General features: G+C 48.2%; 1 protein-coding gene across 1 annotated transcript in view; it reads left to right on the top strand.

Annotated features, from left to right (window-relative positions):
- Positions 1-3,948: 3,948 nt before the first annotated feature.
- CALN1 (calneuron 1) overlaps positions 3,949-11,869 on the top strand; it is a 683,678-nt gene continuing 675,757 nt past the window's right edge. The window contains exon 1 of the mRNA XM_011932152.1: positions 3,949-4,058. The gene's annotated coding sequence lies outside the window, so the exon portion shown is untranslated. The remainder of the gene's footprint in view (positions 4,059-11,869) is intronic.

The raw sequence follows: 11,869 nt of genomic DNA, 5'->3' as shown, positions 1-11,869 counted from the left end.
CCTTCTCCTTCTCCTTCTCCTTCTCTATTTTCTTCTCCTTCTCCTTTCTTCTTCTCCTCCTCCTCCTTCTTCGTGGTCTGAGTTCTGTTCTGAGGAACTATGGGGAAAGCTGGGGGAATATGTGAACTGCAGCATCTTTGGGCACAGAACTTCCACCAGGCTGTCATGGTGGCAACTATGGGGACATGATTGAGAGAACTCTAAGGGACTGGAGAAAAAGCAGAGTTGAGGCCACTGCTCCTGCCCCATGTGAGTATCATCCAATCTCAAAAGAAATTGTTGAGCTATATCTTATTTTTATTTTCATTTTTATTTTGAAACAGAGTCTCACTCTGTAGCCCAGGCTGGAGTGCAGTGGTGTGATTTCTGCCTCAGCCTCCCAAGTAGCTGGGATTACAGGCATGCACCACCATGTCTGGCTAATTTTTGTATTTTTAGTAGAGATGGAGTTTTGCCATGTTGCCCAGGCTGGTCTCAAACTCTTAGCCTCAAATGATCTGCCTACCTCAGCCTCCCAAAGTGCTGAGATTACAGGTGTGAGCTGCCATGCCTTGCTGGGGCTTGATTTTGTTAATGAAAAAGCAGAAAGAGACCCAAAGATTTGAGGAGGACATAGTAGGAATAGTGTTTGGAACCCCCTTCCAGACAATTCCTCATCATGTAGTCCTTGTTGGCCATCTGTGCTGTGCCATCCTCTGTTGACCTGAGTCCACTTTATTTGGAGATGCCCCACTGGGCGCTGGAGGTTGGGGGGCTCTGGGATTGTGAGTCTGTGGACACTGTTTATGCCAGATGTACATCCCCCACTTACAACCTCATCATTTCCCTCACTCTTCTTTAAGGGGAAGAGAAGATGCAATATGCAAATCTACTCGGAAGATGGAGGACAAGAAATTGCATATGACTGATGTCTGAATGAGTGATGGCAGATTCTTTATTTTTATTTTTAAAGACAAGAGCTTACTCTGTTGCCCAGGCTAGAGTATACTGGCACCATTATGGCTCATGGTAACCTTGAACTCCTGGGATCAAGTGATTATCCTGCCTTAGCCTCCCAAGTAGCTGAGACTATAGGCCTGCACAAACATATTCAGCTAGCTTTTAATTTTTTTGTAAAGATGGGATCTTGCTATGTTGCCCAACCTGGCCTCAAACTCCTGGCTCCAAGTGATCCTCCCTCCTCAGCCTCCCAAAGTGTTGGGATTACAGCTGTGAGCCACAGTGTCCAGCCTAAATTGCCGATGGCAGATTCTTTTGATTGATTGATTGATTGATTTTTGAGACGGAGTGTTGCTCTGTCACCCAGGCTGGAGTGCAGTGGCGCGATCTCAGCTCACTGCAAGCTCCACCTCCGAGGTTCACGCCATTCTCCTGCCTCAGCCTCCTGAGTAGCTGAGACTACAGGTGCCCACCACCACACCCGGCTAATTTTTTGTATTTTTTTAGTAGATACGGGGTTTCACCGTGTTAGCCAGGATGGTCTCGATCTCCTGACCTCATGATCCGCTGGCCTCGGCCTCCCAAAGTGCTGGGATTACAGGTGTGAGCCACCACTCCTGGCCTGACAGCAGATTCTTTGCTGATAAAGATTTTGCGGCTAGTGGGGGTGAGGGCTGTGGGCATCTGAGGGTGTGAGCCAGGCAGGGATAAAGTGGGCACAGAGGGAGGTTTGCTGGGGAGGCTCAGGGATTTTGCTGAAAGCCCACTCTTTGTGACATTGCCAGTCTGAGCTGGCCCAGTGCAGTATCCATTTCTCAGAGGAATGACTGGGATCTAGGAGATTGTGGCCATCCTGCTGCATCCCTCACTGACTCTGAGGTCCTTACAGATGATCCTGCACAGATTTTCTCAAGATTTTTAGGGCATGTCCTCTGCAGTGTGCCGTCCCCATCTGCCAAGAAGATTTGGTCAACCTTGGGGCTGAGATAATTGACGAGCTTTCTAAAAGTCTATATATCCCTTTCCTTCCTTTCCCTTTCTGTTAAGAGCATTACTGGCTTAGTTCAACCCTGTCTAATTTTTAAATTATAAACCCAGGCTCAAAAGGGGAAGGGGGTCAAATACATGCTCTTAGTAGAGCTGAGATGGGATCTGGGGTTCACTCTGACACCACAGCCCAGCTCCCTCCTGGACACCCCTGAAACTAACTCTGAGGCACGTACCCTGGAGACCACTGGCTTCTGAGCACCAATTGGCTGGATTTATTTTGCATGCTTATGAGGGGGAAATGGTATTAGAAAGATCATGCGGCCAGGCATGGTGGCTCATGCCTGTAATCCCAGCACTTTGGGAGGCCAAGGCGGGCAGATCATGAGGTCAGAAGTTCAAGACCAGCCTGGCCAACATGGTGAAGCCCCGTCTCTACCAAAACTACAAAAAATTAACTGGGCGTGGTGGCACGCACCTGTAGTCCCAGCTCCTTGGGAGGCTGAGGCAGGAGAACTGCTTGAACTTGGGAGGTGGAGGTTGCAGTGAGCCGAGACCACGCCACAGCACTGCAGCCCAGGCAACAGAGTGAGATTCCATCTCAAAAAAAAAAAAAAAAAAAAGATCATGCAAGTGCCACCATATTGACCAAAGAAATATCACCGAAAAACCGACTCCATAGTATGGGATGCCAAGTGCAATGAGCTATTGTGAAGATGAGGCGTGGTCTTAGCCAAGACAGGCTCACAAAGGGACCAGCAGCTGCTCAAGCAGGGACAAGTGAAAAGAGGCGGCATGGGAAGGGGGTCTCTGAGGCTGGACTTCGATCCCTGACACAGGAACTGTCCTTGACACAGATTCGTGCTCTATCAAAGGCAGCCGGAGATGTTGGGAACTCCCAATGCGGGTTTGCTCTTCCCCTCATCCCTGTGGCTACCTTTCTCTGTTCCTCTCCTGGCCATGCTCTGTGCCACAACTATTTCTCTTGGTGATCTGCCTGTAATATGCAGGCTTAAGGGCAGGGTGTCTAGCTGGCTGCAGGCACAAGTCTGGAAAGTGGGCAAGTAGGTATGTGTGCATGGGCAGATGTGTGTGTGTGTGCATGAACAGGCATCTATGTGTGTACGGACAGACATGTGTGTACCGGGGCAGGTGTGTGTGTGTGCATGAGCAGGCATGTGTGTACCTGGGCAGGCATGTGTGTATGTGTGTGTGTTCATGGGCAGGCATGTGTGGGTGCATGGGCAGGCATGTGTGTACCTAGGCAGCATGTGTGTGTGTACATGGGCAAGCGTGTGTGTATGTGTGTACATGGGCAGGCGTGTGTGTGTGGTATGGGCAGGCATGTGTGTGTACATGAGCAGGTATGTGTACATGTATGGGCAGGCATGTTTGTGCATGGGCAGGGGTGTGTGCATGCATGGGCAGGTATGTATGTATAATAGGCAGGCATGTGTGTGTGCATGACAGGTGTGTGTGTACATGGGCAGGTGTGTGTGCATGCATGGGTGGGTATGTATGTATAATGGGCAGGCGTGTGTGCATGCAGCTTACATAAGTGGCAGTGCTCTCAGGAGGGGAGCACACAGTACAGACCAGGTTTCCAGCTTTCCCCAGGCAGTGTCCCGTGCAGCCCCTTGTCTGAAGAGGGTGTCACTGATGCCCCCTGCCTCCACGGAGCCCAGCTCTTTCCCTCGGTCTGGAAGACAGCAAGCAGGACCTTGGTTCTTTCTAGGGTAGGCAGTGCCTGGGTCCACGGACCTGTGGTTCCGATTCAAACCATGCAGCCCGAGAGACTCTGGTGGTTCTGGCTGCACTTTTCTACCTTCTCAGCCCCGTTTTCTTGCTGGAGTGAGAGGGCTGCAGGAAGCTTTCCCAGCAGCCGGAGCAGCAGCCAGAGCAGACACGGCAGCAGCCACGGCAGCAGCACTGGCACCCTTCAAATTGGGACTCTAGCCCTTTAAATCTGCTCAGTTACCAAAAAAGAAGAGGCATCAGACCCTGTTAATTAAAGCTTGCCCCGGTCCATCATTCTGAGGAGCTGCAGTGCCCTGCTCCTTCCTGATGGCTTAGAGATTCTCCTTAACTCCCAGCCATGGATCTTGGAGAATTTCCCCCGAGATCAGCAGGAGGTATGACCCTTGCCGATGACACTCTGAAGCTTGTGTAGCTCTAAATCAATGATATAACTGACTGCATGGATGCTGCCTGCTTTCCCCTTTCTGCTTTTCCTCTTCCCCTCATCCTCCTCTCCAATTTCCCAGCTTGTGTTTAGTTGAGACAGAATCAAGTTTTGATGGGTTTCGGAGGAAGGGGAGGGGTAGGGAGATCTGGAGGTGGCGGTGGCTCCTGGCGTGTTTGTTTTGGCCCTGGCTTCACCCAGCTGTCAAAGTGGTTTGGAGGAGTGAGGAGACACGCTTCTTTCAGCTCTGGCTCATGCAAAACCATTTCCTCCTGGCCGGGTCCCTTCCCCTTGGAGATAATGAAAACGGCATAACCCTGACTTGACTTGCCTATCAAATCCATGCCCTGCCACTCGGTTGGAACATGGCTGTGTGGCTGCACTCCTATGTTATTGGAAAACTCATTCCATACAACTTTCTCCCTGTAAATCGTCCCGGAGGAACATCTTGCCGACACCTGTCCCCCCTCCCCGCCCCTGCCCTCATTCTCCCCTCCTCTTTACTCTCCTTTCAAATGCTTGCTGTGTGATTTCAGGAATTCCTAACCCTGTCCCTTGTGCCTTTTGAGGAAACTCACTTCTAGCCGAGTCTCAGGTTCTGTGGCAAAGAGTTGTTTTGATTCAGGAATCTGCTCTAGCCTGGCAGAGAGAAGGAGTAGATTTATCTTCTTTGTACGTTGCATTGTGTAAATCGCACATGGGCTCAGAGAACATCTATCTGCAAATCTTTCATTGATTTGTTTTTGACCCTCACGGGGTGCCTTCTGGGTGAAATGCTCTTCCCGAGTCATACCCAAAGGAAAGATTTCCTTTCCATCAGCTTGACACAACTTCACAGAGATCCCTGAAAGTCAGACTTGGGCAGAGGGAGGCATTTTCATTGGCCTGAGTGACAGTCATCTCTGGGGGTCCCAGGGGCATGGGTTCGTGTGACTTGGGAGCAGCACTTCTAAGGACTTCCAATTCCCCACCTGGGAGAGGAGCTTGGGAGGCAAAGTGCTTTTACTGAATTTTCCAGGGGCTTTAAAACATGCTGAATGGTTAACATCCCCGTTCAAGTCTTGAGAGGGATCTGAGCCAAAACACAGCTCACGTGAGTAGGGATTTTCCCCCAAAGTGATTGCCTGCAGAGTCCTGAACCGTTTCCATGAACGGTAGTTACCGCGTTTGCAGCTAAATCCCTTTGCAATCCCCCAGCCAAAGATGGGCACTTTCTCTGGGTGAATGTCCCGGAAGTCAGCCTGTCTGCTTCCCAGACACTGGAGGTGCAATGCATTTTGTAAGATCAGAATCATCAAACTCTCCGCTGTGGCAGAAACTCTCTGGTTTAGGAGAGACCATCCAGAGCTTATGAGTGAAGCTCTTGATGGAAAGAATTCTCATCCCCATGCCCATCGGTAGATCTGTGTGGTTGATTTAAAGATTCTGAAAAAGTAACCCTGGGAGAGATGTTTCCTGCAAACAGAAACTCAGCATGGAGGCCTTGGTCGCACCGGTTAAAGGGAGGAGGCTTCGGGGAGGGTGGCGTTGGAGGTGTTGTGAGGTCCTTTTTTTTTTTTTTTTGAGACGGAGTCTCTCTGTCGCCCAGGCTGGAGTACAGTGGCGTAATCTCAACTCACTGCAAGCTCCACCTCCCGGGTTCATGCTATTCTCCTGCCTCAGCCTCCCCAGTAGTTGGGACTGCAGGCGCCCGCCACCTCGCCTGGCTAATTTTTTTGTATTTTTAGTAGAGATGGGGTTTCACTGTGTTAGCCAGGATGGTCTCGATCTCCTGACCTCGTGATCCACCCGTCTCAGCCTCCCAAAGTGCTGGGATTATAGGCGTGAACCACCGCGCCCAGCCGAGGTCCTTTTTAAAAGTCGTGCTGTCAGCTGGTCTGTGAGGATCAGGTTCTCTCCTGGAGCTGAGGATAGAAGTGGACTGAGGCCATGGTTAGCTGGGTGAGTTCCTTGAGGTCACAGACCATTCAGTGGAGAAGGTTCATCCACACAGCTATAGGCACCTCTTCCTCTGTTGCCTGGGGGCCCAAAGGTCAACACCCTTCTTTTACTTTCTAAGGGAAGCCAAAAGAGGCTTGAAATAGATGTCACTAACTGTGTTTTTGTACCGGCTGGGGCCTATTAACAATAACTAATTAAGTAGACTGTTCCTTTGTGTCAAATTTTCTTTTCAACTTAATGGTGTGTGTGTGTGTGTGTGTGTGTGTGTGTGTGTGTGTTTAATTCACTGATGGCTGCTGGCTTTCAAGAAGCTGTAAACAGGTCCCAGGGGAGTTTGCTTAGATCTGGCAACTTTGTGTAGTTCTGTGGTCTGTTGACATTTCTTTAATGGCCGTGGGGGGCTCTTAGCTTACAGGGTGGTGGGAAAGGCATGGCCTTTCGGGACCGACAGACCTTCATTGGAGTCTCAGCTTCACCACACAAGAGTAGGTAGCCTGGGCTGCTGGTTAATCTCACTGCGCGTCAGTTTCTCTGTCTGTAACATGGTAGCATTGTCAGGATTAAATGGAGTCATTTAGCTAAAGTCTGTGTAAGTAGCTGGTACAAAGGAGTATCTCTTCTTTCAGTTGCATCTGCCTTGAATTAAATCAACATTAACACAAAGCATTGGACTGTTTAAATAGTTACAGTGACCCCTGTGATTGATGGACTGTGCCTTTTCTGAGGGCAGGGATGGCCTCCTCCCTGTCACTCTATCCCTCCCAAAAGCTAGCACAGGGACTGGCACGGCGCGGAAGCAACATAAAAGTTTATTGAATGAATACCTGCCAGTCTGTGGACACGTAACCTTCAACATAGGTGGTTTTTAATGACTAAGCAAAACCAATTCTCACTCAGTTTACTTAAGAAATACAGCTGAGCCAGTTAGATCAAAGAGCCTTGTAACTGTAATAAATTTGGATTAAGATAGATCCATTTGTGGGGAAACTTGAACTGTACTAAAAAAAAAGTTTGTCTCCTGCACTGGAACCTGTACTGGGTGCCTGCGGACTCCAGGAGTGCCCCGGGAGCCATTCTGATTGCTAGCAGCCTTCCCTCTTCATGTGCTACTTCCACTTTTTCATGCTTTGAAGAAGAGAAGAGACTCTGAAAGGGGAGAACTGCTGTGAATGGAAAGAGGAGCTTCAACTGCTACTCTGGGGTGTAGAATGAGTCTATCAATATATCAATCCATTAAAAAAGAGTAAGTTGATTTGTGTGGAGACACTTAGTACCTACCAGGGAGAGCCATTGATTTAACAATTTTTTACAAATTTAATTATTTAGTTTTTGAGATGGAGTCTCACTCTGTCACCCAGGCTGGAGTGCAATGGCATGATCTCTGCTCACTGCAGCCTCCACCTCCCGGAGGCTGCAGTGAGCCGAGATCGCACCACTGCACTCCAGCCTGGGCAACAAGAGAGAAACTCTGTCTCAAAACAAAAAAAAACTGATCAAAGATCATCATCATCATCATAGTGAATACCACCACCACCACCTAACATTCGCAGAGGGTCTCTCTAGCTAGGGGTTGGAGGAACCCACATGAGATTGGCTGCCCCCTATTCTCAAGTAAAGGGATGGGGGGTAAATAGTGTGTGTCATAGGCTACAAGAGGCACGAGTCCAGTGGATCGGATCGTGGGAGGATGATGATCTTGGCCTTGGGAAAGCTTCTTTCGAGTAGATGATCCCCAAACTGAGTCCCGACAGAGGTGGCTATGAAGTATCATTCTAGGCTGAAAAAATTATACCCGCAAAGAACAGAGGTGAAAGAAACAGTCGAGGGAGTGGCAGCAAATCTGTCTAACCATTATGGGAGGCAATGTGATAAAAGAAGAAGCTGGAGAGGAGACAGGGGTTAGATCCTAAAGGACCCTGGGTGCGTGAAAGGCGGGGACTTCATTTTGAAGGAGATGGAGTCACTGAAGGATTTTAAGCAACGGAATTACTTGGGGAAATTGAATTGAACAAATATGCACTGAGCATCGATCCTTTGCCAAGCTGTGTCCTATGCACCGGGGATGTGGCGGTGAACACAGCACATGAAATCCCCTGCTCTTGCGGAACTTGCAGGCAGTGAATACAACAACAACAAAAAAAAAAAATAAAAAAATAAGCCACGAAAGGTAAATAGTATGGAGCACATTAGACGGTGACACACGCTTTGGAGAGAAATACAGCTGAGGAGGAGGATGAGGTCCTGAGACAGGCATGTGTGTGTGTGTGCAACCCTTAATAATGCTCAATCCTAAGTAAGTGCAATCCTTAATAACGTTTAATCCTAAATAAGTGCAACCCTAAATAAAATGCAATCCTAAATAAGTGCAACCCTAAATAAAGTACAATTCTAAATAAGTGCAACCCTACATAAAGTGCAATCCTAATTAATTGCAACCCTACATAAAGTGCAATCCTAAATAATTGCAACCCTACATAAAGTGCAATCTTAAATAAAATGCAATCCTAAATAAATAAAGGTGGCAGCAGAATGAAAACTCTCGGAGGCGTTGTAAGAACTATGGCTTTTGCTTTGAGTGAGGCGGGAGCCAGCGCTGGGCTCTGAGCAGAGGAGAAACATCTTTAAATGATCCTCCTCACTGCTGTGTTGAGGAAAGATTGTGGGTGGGCAAGGCGGGAGCAGGAAGATCATCCAGGAGGTGAACATGTAATCCAGGCGAGAGGTGATGGTGGCTGGCCAGTGGGGTACCAGTGGAGGTCTGCCAAATGCTAGGATTCTGAACTTCTTGTTTTTTTTTTCAGGATGGAGGCAATGGGATGTGTTGATGGGTTGGAGAGTTGTGTGAGATGAGTCGAGGATGACTCAAGCTTCCTTGGCCTGAGACGGGGACAGCTGTGGGTGGAGCAGGTTTGGGAGGAGAGCAGGAGTCGGGTGTTTCTCATGTTAAATTGGAGACGTCTGTTGAGGCTCCCGGTGGAGATGTTGAGTGGGCAGTCCTGGGTTCACGGGAGAGATTTGGGCTGGAGACAGCCTTGGGAATCAGAGTACAGATGGTATTTAAAGCCATCTCAGATGAGATCATCGGGAGATGGAAGAGATGAAGAACTGAGTTCTGAGGCATCACGGCTATTTACAGGTTAAAAAGATGACCAGAAACCAAACCCGGAGACTGAGAAGGAGGTATCTTCCTTCTTTCTCGTTCAAGACGATTCTCCTCGTTTGTACATTCTACATCCTCGTCTCTCCTGGGACCAAGACTCATAGCTCGTTCTCCCAAATTTTTTTTTGTTTGTTTTTCTGAGATGGAGTTTCACTCTGTTGCTCAGGCTGAAGTGCAATGGTGCAATCTTGGCCCACTGCAAACTCCACCTCCCGGGTTCAAGATATTCTCCTGCTTCAACCTCCCAAGTAGCTGGGATTACAGGTGTATGCTGCCGTGCCCGACTAATTTTTATGTTTGTAGTAGAGATGGGGTTTCACCCTGTTGGCCAGGCTGGTCTCGAACTCCTGCCCTCAGGTGATCCTCCTGCCTCAGCCACTCAAAGTGCTGGGATTACAGGCATGAGTCACCATGCCCGGCCCTCATTCTCCCAATTTTTAACTTGTTCCTTTCTCCTGGCTTCTTCCCACCTCTCTGTAGGACTGCTCAGATCTTTCTCATCTTAGAAAAAACCTTCCCTTAGCTCCTACCGACTCCTTTAGCTTTTGCTCTCTTGTTCTCTTTTTCTTCACAGATAAACTTTTCTTTCTTTCTTTCTTTTTTTTTTTTTGAGACGGAGTCTCGCTCTGTCGCCCAGGCTGGAGTGCAGTGGCTGGATCTCGGCTCACTGCAAGATCCACCTCCCGGGTTCAAGATATTCTCCTGCTTCAGCCTCCCAAGTAGCTGGGATTACAGGCATAAGCCACCACACCCAGCTCAGTTTTGTATTTTTAGTAGAGATGGGATTTCCTCATATTGGCCAGGCTGATCTTGAACTCCTAGCCTCAAGTGATCCACCTGCCTCAGCCTTCCAAAGTGCTGAGATTACAGGCTTGAGCCACTGTGCCTGGCCAGATTCTACTGTATTTTAATTTTGAGAGACAAAGTCTCACTGTGTTGTCCAGGCTGGTCTTAAACTCCTGGCCTCGAGTGATCCCCGCACTTTGGCCTCCCAAAGTACTGAGATTACAGGCATGAGCCCTTGCGCCTGACTGGTCATAAAACTGTATAAGAATATAATCGAGCTGCTAATCTGATCAGAACTTTCTGGTCAGAAAACAGAAAATGGGAATTTTTTTTTTTTTTTTTTTTGAGACGGAGTCTTGCTATCTCCCAGGCTGGAGTGCAGTGGCCCAATCTCGGCTCACTACAACCTCCGCCTCCTGGGTTCAAGCAATTCTCCTGTCTCAGCCTCCCGGGCAGTTGGGACTACAGGCGTCCGCCACCACTCCTGGCTAATTTTTATATTTTTAGTAGAGACGGGGTTTCACCATATTGGCCAGGCTGGTCTCGAACTCCTGACCTTGTAATCCGTCCACCTCGGCCTCCTAAGTGCTGGGATTACAGGCTTGAGCCACCGTGCCCAGCCCGAAAATGGGAATTTCTTAAAAAAATTTACCAATGCTCTCAGATCATAATTGTATGGGTCAATACATATTTGGGTTTTGGGTATTCTGGGTGCTACCTAACCAGGACCCAGATGAAGAAACAGGACATGGTCTGCACCCCAGCGCCACCCCTGTGATCATTTCCAGTTGGTGTTCTCTCCAGGGACTAACATTAACCATTTGTCTATTTTAAACTATTTTGGGAATTGCATTCTGAGTTTTCTTGTCCGTGAGATGATATGGTTCCTTAAGGAAAACCAAAGCTTTCTGGCATTTAATTCTAAATCATACAGTTGATCCTTGAACAATTTGGGTTTGAACTGTAAGAGGCCACTTATACACGGATCTCCTTCTGCCTCTACCACCCCTGCGACAGCAAGACCAACCCCTCTTTTTCTTCCTCCTCCTAAGCCTCCTCAGTGTGAAAAAGACAAGCAGAGGCCCAGCGCAGTGGCTCACACATGTAATCCCAGCACTTTGGGAGGCCGAGGCGGGTAGATCATGAGGTCAGGAGTTCAAGACCAGCCTGGCCAAGATGGTGAAACCCCGTCTCTACTACAAATACAAAAAAATTAGCCAGGCATGGTGTTGGGCGCCTGTAATCCCAGCTACTCAGGAGGCTGAGGCAGAGAATTGCTCGAACCTGGGAGGCGGAGGTTGCAGTGAGCCGAGATTGCACCATTGCACTCCAGCCTGGGCGAAAAAGCGAGACTCCATCTCAAAAAAAAAAAGAATAAACGACAAGGATAAAGACCTTTATGATGATCCACTTCCATTTAATGACTAGTCAATATATTTTTTCTTCTTTGTGCTATTTTAATAACATTTCCTCTTCTCTAGCTTACTTTATTGTAAGAATACACAACATATGTGTTAATCAACTGTTTATGTTATCAGTAAGGCTTCCGGTCAACAGTAGGCTATTAGCAGTCAAGTTTTTGGAGATTCAAAAGTCATACGTGACTGGGCATAGCGGCTCACACCTGTAATACCAAGACTTTGGGAGGCTGAGGTAGGAGGATTATATGAGCTCAGGGGTTTGATACCAGCCTGGGCTTGTAAAATAATTTAAATTATTTCTAGAAATAATTTAAAAAATTAACTATTTGTGATGGTAAGTGCCTGTAGTTACAGCTACTTGGGAGGCTAAGGAAGGAGGATCACTTGAGCCCAGGAGGCTGCAGTGAGCTATGATGGCGCCACTGCACTCCAGCCTTAGCAACAGAGTGATAC

The sequence above is a fragment of the Colobus angolensis genome, unplaced genomic scaffold, assembly GCF_000951035.1.
Source record: "Colobus angolensis palliatus isolate OR3802 unplaced genomic scaffold, Cang.pa_1.0 Scaffold122, whole genome shotgun sequence".
In the NCBI taxonomy this organism is placed as follows: Eukaryota; Metazoa; Chordata; class Mammalia; order Primates; family Cercopithecidae; genus Colobus; species Colobus angolensis.
This window is presented reverse-complemented; position numbering and strand designations above follow the sequence as displayed.